The sequence below is a fragment of the Rhinopithecus roxellana genome, chromosome 14 (assembly GCF_007565055.1).
Source record: "Rhinopithecus roxellana isolate Shanxi Qingling chromosome 14, ASM756505v1, whole genome shotgun sequence".
NCBI classification, from domain to species: Eukaryota; Metazoa; Chordata; class Mammalia; order Primates; family Cercopithecidae; genus Rhinopithecus; species Rhinopithecus roxellana.
Window position 1 is genome coordinate 15684734 of NC_044562.1, and position 6816 is coordinate 15691549.

At 36.6% G+C, this 6816-nt stretch overlaps 1 non-coding gene across 1 annotated transcript; it reads left to right on the plus strand.

Annotated features, from left to right (window-relative positions):
• Positions 1-1072: 1072 nt before the first annotated feature.
• LOC115893430 lies at positions 1073-1179 on the plus strand. Its single transcript, XR_004053427.1, has one exon. It is a non-coding gene; the product is annotated as a U6 spliceosomal RNA (small nuclear RNA).
• Positions 1180-6816: the final 5637 nt, after the last annotated feature.

Consider the following 6816-nt stretch of genomic DNA (forward strand, 5'->3'; position numbering starts at 1 on the left):
GGACTCCTGAGGAAAACAGAGGAGGTGACACTAACCCTGTTTTGGGGAAGAAAAAAAAAACTTCTATTTTCCTCACAAAACCTCAGGAATTAACAGTGGGTAAATCTCTCTCAAAATCCAAGGCTCTGTTCCATTTTGCATTACATTATCTGACATTTTTGACTATTGAGGGCATATCAGAAATTACTTTGAATTATGAAAGAGCTTTGGTGCGTAATAACCAGATAGAAAATACACTTTTAGGGATGTCTAATGGCAGTTGTAGGAGGATGCTTTGCTCTGTGCATGTTTTGATCAGAGAAGCCGTGCCCTTGGCCTTCTAGAAAGTATGGAAATGTGCCCACCCCCACTGAGAGATAAGATTCCTATGGGAGATGGGCTGATTTTCTGTGGGGGGATCCAGGATCTGGTATAAAAATAGGATCCTGGCTAGGTGAGGAAGCTCACACCTGTAATCGCGCACTTTGGGAGGCTGAGGTGGGTGGATCACAAGGTCAAGAGTTCAAGACCAGCCTGGCCAATGTGGTGAAACCCTGACTCTACTAAAAATGCAAAAAAAAAAAAATTAGCTGGGCACAGTGGCGGGCACCTGTAGTCACAGCTGCTCGGGAGTCTGAGGCGTAAGAATCGCCTGAGACCAGGAGGTGGAAGTTGCAGTGAGCTGAGATTGTGCCACTGCATACCAGCCTGGGCGACAAAGCAGTAAGACTCCATCTCAAAAATAAATAAATAAATACATAAATACATAAATAAATACATAAAAGAGATCCTTAGTTTGGGGGGATTTGTTTTGGCTTTCAGTTGTGCCTGCTTATTAAGTCATAGAAACTGCATGCTTTAAAGAGAAACTTGAAAATGGCAAATGAAAAATCTTAGAAGTACTAGATCCTCTTCTGACTATGTATTTATAGGTGCTGTGTGTGTGATATGAAAGAGCTTTGATTAATTGGCTTAAAAATAGTAGGCACTTAAATCAAATATTTTATCAGAAAAATATAAACCGTAATGCCTTTTAGTTCAGATGACTTTAGTAAGCTTTGGGATATAAAGACATTTTTAAAGACTATTGGTTGTGCTCACTTTGGTAGCACATATATTAAAATTAGAATGATACAGAGAAGATTAGCATGGCCCCTGTGAAAGGATGACATGCAAATTCATGAAGCATTCCATATTTTTTAGAAAGATGTCTGTTCTCACTGGTAGTTAGAACAAAACAAACTTAAAATGAGGTTTTTCTCCTCATTAAACTGGCAAAAATCTAGTAAGTTGTTAATATTTATTATTGGTTAAGATGTGGAGAAATAAGCACTTTCAAATACTGCTGGTATAAAAGGCAATTTGACAATAACTACCAACATTTAAAATATGAATACCTACAATTCCACTTCTAGGAACCTGTCTCAAAATCTTCACATAATATATCCAGGAAAAATTTATAACATTTCTGATAGTATATATAGATTACCATAGTTCTCAGCATAAATGTAGACTTCTCCTATTTTGCTGAAGTAGAACATAACTTTAATAATACTCCCTTAGAATTCTGAGAGAAAGCTGTTAGGTTCAGACTAAAAAGTAGTAAAGTGTGTTTAACTTATTACAGATAGGCACAGTGCAGAGGTACTATAGAAAGTACTTTACAGGAAATATTGATTTAATCTTCGCAATAATTTGGTGAGGAAATTGAGGCAAGGAAGAGTTAGAAGGAGTGCCAGGGTTAATTGGTAAGTGGCTAATTTGATGTTCATTCTTAACATTGGGGTGCACTGTGAGATAGGAGTTCAGCAGGACTTGTTTCTCAAAACACAGGTCACAGAAACCCCACTGATAAAACAGGATGTGGTAAAGAAGCCAGCTAAAGCCAGCCACAATCAAGAAGACAACACTCACTATAATTCTCCAGCACCATGACAATTTACAGATGCCATGAAAACTCCTGGAAGTTACCCCATATGGTCGAAAAAGAGAAGAAATTCTCAGTTTCAAGAATTCCCGGCCCCTCTCCTGGAAAACTCCTGAATAATCTACCCCTTGTTTAGCATTTAATCAAAAAATAATCACTAAAATATCCAAGTCGCAGTCCTTGGGGCTGAACTTGCTCTCATTTAAAAAAAAAACATAAAGGTTATTGGTAAAGTAAAAATGTCTTCAAAAATTAGACATTTAGTCTAAATTTTACAGATCAAATATTAGGTTTGCTAAATGATTTAAGGTTATAAGCTGCTTCTTTGATCTTTGAAAATTGTTCAACTTACCTGCTGTGGAGTCATTAGAGTCTAGTTAAGTTCTGGGCACATGTGGAGTTAGCCATGCCTCCTAGCTGTGCTGGAACGAGTCAGACTTTATCTGGACTTCTGTCTGGTGTCCTAGAACAAAATTAGAATCACTTACTTACCAGGTTTTTCTCCAAAGTAAATGTTACTAAGAGTTAACAGTGTAACATGTACCTGAGACTACTGGAAAAAGTTTTACATGAAAGGTATGTAAAGAAAGTAAAATGTGGTTTTGGGAGAAGATTATAAGAATTGATGGGAATGTAATTTTTTGTCTTTTTTTTTTTTTTCTTCTTTTTTTTTTTTTTTTTTTTTTTTTTGTCTAGTTTAGAGGATGCATTAGTCTGTTCTCACACTACTAAAAGAACTGCCCAGGACTGGGTAATTTATAAAGGAAAGAGGTTTAATTGACTTACGCTTCTGCAGGGCTGAGGGGGCCTCAGGAAACTTACAATCATGGCAGAAAAGGAAGCAAAAACTTTCTTCTTCACATGGTGGCAGGAGAGAGAAGTGCATAGAGAAAAGGGAAAAGCCCCTTATAAAACTGTCGGATCTCATGTGAACTCACTCACTACCATGAGAACAACATGGGGAAACCACCCCCATGATCTAATCACCTCCCACCAGGTCCCTCCCTAACATGTGCTGATTATAATCCAAATTAGAATTCAAGATGAGATTTTGGGTGGGGTACAGCCAAATCGTGTCAGAAGGTTAAAAGATACTTCTAAGTTGAATAGGATATAGCTGAACGTTTGAGTAAGTTGTGGAAGCTTTGTGAAAATTAATCTTGTTAAAGAAATTATGTGTGGAAAATATTGGCTGAAGTTAAAGGGATATCATTCAGTTTTTCCATAAATTGAATATTGGAATAAAAGCACAACTGAGTTTTCTTATAGTACTAATCTGCTCTTTAACAAAAATTTGTAAAGGATTATAAAAGTTTCATAAGAAACTTACCTTATGGTCAGATATTAAAATTGAATATATTTGTGTATAAGGTTTTATTAAGAATTGGGGTTGACATTAATGGTACGCTAATGCAAAGGGTGAAATTTGGCTTTAACTCTTGAACAGGATTTTCATGTCAAATTAAAAAATAATTTTAAAAACTTGTTTGGCTTTAGAATAAACTAAAGGAAAAACAAGGGAAAGACAAGAGACAAATTGTTTGGAAAGCTAAGTCTTCCCTCTATCAATGAGTAAAGGTTTTTCTTCTAAAAATTTTGAGTTTTCATTTTGGCTAAATTAATGACTTATGGTGACCTGGAATTCTATTTTATAATATCAAGGGTTTTAAACCTTTGATATTTTACAAACTTTCCAAGATTAAATTTTAAATTATGTCTTATCCTGACCTAATTAATCTTTAGATAGTAGGTCCTCTAAAGTCCAAAAGAGACATACTTGGCATGTTTGGTATAAAACTAATACAGGAAGCATTGTCAAAAATGAGCTGGTGTTTGGATTTCTTTTGGCTGTATTTGTATAAATATGTTACTGGTATGTGTTCCAAAATTACGGGAAACTTCTTTAATTCTGATATAAACTTAGTGTATGTTATTAATCGTTTCAATTGTTATGTACAATTGTTGTATGCCACAGAAATAACCAAAATTCCTAGTCAATTGTGGCTTCAATAGTGGCTGTCCTAAGGCTTTTTGTCATCCACAGACAATTGTCATCTTGTTTTGATCCTCTTCAAAAGATGGTTTGTAATCAGCTATAGGACTTTGACAGGTGCTTTTGAATGCAAGTTTCTGATAACTTTGGAGACTGTGACATTAGTGTATAGGGAAAAACTTTCAGGACTCTCAGAGAGAGCTGAAATGTTCATGAATTTCAAGTGGAACAGGATTTAACTGCATAGACTGAATAAGTAGAAAACTGAAGTAATCGTTTCTGATTTTTTGCTTAAAATGTTGCTGATGCTTTGTTTTGTCTTTTTGGAGCTGGGAAAACTTTTTTTTTTTTTTTTTTTTGAGCTACTGACAGCTTTTAACACTTGAGTAAGTTATGCTCCTGTGAACAAAATTTGGAGCATATTTGTTTCTCTCTGCCTTATTTCTCCAAAATTTGGAAACTACTTGTGAGTATTCTTAACTTATGGCCTTATAGTTATTTGCATAAGTGCAATAAGAATCTGTTTTCTTTTGTAACTGGATACATTTGGAGAAACTGGTCATTTCATGAAGGCTTTGACTGGAATGGCATGCTTTCCTTTAAGGAATTAAATTTGACTTATAGAACCAACAAAAGCCCATTGAGAAAACTGGCCTCATACCTTGTCTCCACAGTCCCTGTACAGGATTCCTGACTTGTGGTAATAAAGAATGTCACTTTCTGACAGGCTCAGGAGCAAGAAGTTATCTTGTGACCTAAACAGGAGAGGAATTTACCCAGCTCATATAGGTATTTGATGGTGCAAACTGATAACTGGGCTCAACTTTAAAAAAGGTCTTATCTGACATTCCTTATGGAACAAAATTCCGTTAAAGGCAGTTAAAAAGAACCTCCATGGCAAATAATCATTCTTGCTGCACTTTATGCAAATAATCAGGCCAAATATAATAAGACCAAAGTTTATTTTGCAAACAACTCATTTCTACCTTGATTTGTCTTTAGTAAAAATGGGAGACTGAAAAGAGCAAAAATATGTTTCAACAAGTATGGAACACTTGTTATTAGATTCTAGTCTCATCAGTTGTTTTTCACATTTTTTCCTGAAATTTAGATGGATTCTGCTTATTCCTGTGAACCAACCACTGATTTCTGGCTGCTGCTCAGAAGAAACAAGAGGGATGGGTAATTTAAATATCTGGATCAATATTCTAATTCTGGGCACACATTGGAATCAGCTAGTGACCTTATATCTGCTTGCTTCCAACAATTCCCCAGTTCGTGGAAAGCCTTCTTATTTTATTTACTTGGGATAATTTTGCTTTACTGTTGTGGACTATATTGCTGTTGTACTCTGTGTAGGAATGCAGTATAAGCTTACTGTATGTTTTCTTAAGTTGAACACTTATTAATCTTTTAGATATCACCTTTTGTTGGAACTCAGAGTTATGAATGGCCCTGGCCATACCTACACTTTCTGAATGAGATCTTCTCTACTCTAAATGTCAGAAACCCTAATAGTTAGGCTGAAATATCATCGTCATTATTCTGAGTGAAGAAGTTACAGAAGATGGATCTTCACCCCTCTACAACCCTTAGGATTAAGGGTTCCATTGTAAAAGTGTGGACAGAAATATATTGAGGTGTTTTAACCAGAGCAACTCCATCTTGAATAGCAACTGGGTAAAATAAGTCTGAGACCTAATGGGCTGCATTACCAGTAAGTTAGGCATTCGAAGTCACAGGAAAAGATAGGAGGTTGGAAAAAAAGTGCAAGTCATAAAGATTTTGCTGATAAAACAGATTGTGGTTTTAAGCCAGGCAAAAGAAGCCAGCCAAAATCCACCAAAATTAAGATGGCGATGAAAGTGACCTCTGGTCATCTACTGCTCATTATATGCTAATTATAATGCATTTCCATGCTAAAAGACACTCCCACCAGCGCCATGACAGTTTACAAATGCCATGAGAGTGTCAGAAAGTTACCCTATATGGTCTAAAATGGGAGGAACCCTCAGTTCTGGAAATTGCCATTCCTTTCCTGGAAAACTCATGAATAATCCACCTCTTATGTAGTATATAATCAATAAATAACTATAAGTATTCTTAGTAGAGCACCCCATGGCACTTTCTTGCCTATGGAGTCGCCATTCTTTTGTGTCTTTACTTTCTCAATAAACTTGCTTTCACTTTACTCTATGGACTCACCCTAAATTCTTTTTTGTACGAGATCCAAGAACCATCTCTTGGAATCTGGATCAGAATCCCTTTCCGGTAACACTAGTGCCCGACAAATTAGCTACTGAAAAGTTGTTAATTTGGGAGTTTTTTAAAGGACAAATTATTAAAACAATTTTTAAATGACTGGATATTGAATTGATTTTAAGTAATTAAAATTTTAAAAAGGAATTAGCTGGAATGCTATAAAATAAATCAGAGATGGTTATGTTTAAAAAAAATTTTAACCAATTAAAGTAAAGCAGACAGAGAAAAAACTCCCTAAAACCAAAATGAAAAAGAGGTGACGGCCGGGCGCGGTGGCTCAAGCCTGTAATCCCAGCACTTTGGGAGGCCGAGACGGGCGGATCACGAGGTCAGGAGATCGAGACCATCCTGGCTAACACAGTGAAACCCCGTCTCTACTAAAAATACAAAAACTAGCCGGGCGAGGTGGCGGGCGCCTGTAGTCCCAGCTACTCGGGAGGCTGAGGCGGGAGAATGGCGCAAACCCGGGAGGCGGAGCTTGCAGTGAGCTGAGATCGGGCCACTGCACTCCAGTCCGGGCGACAGAGCGAGACTCCGCCTCAAAAAAAAAAAAAAAAAAAAAAGAAAAAGAGGTGACTAAGAAAGTTTTTCAAACGTCCGTGCACTTTAGTTTGTTGGGAATGAATGGCGCCTTCACTGCTTTCTTTGTATTAGT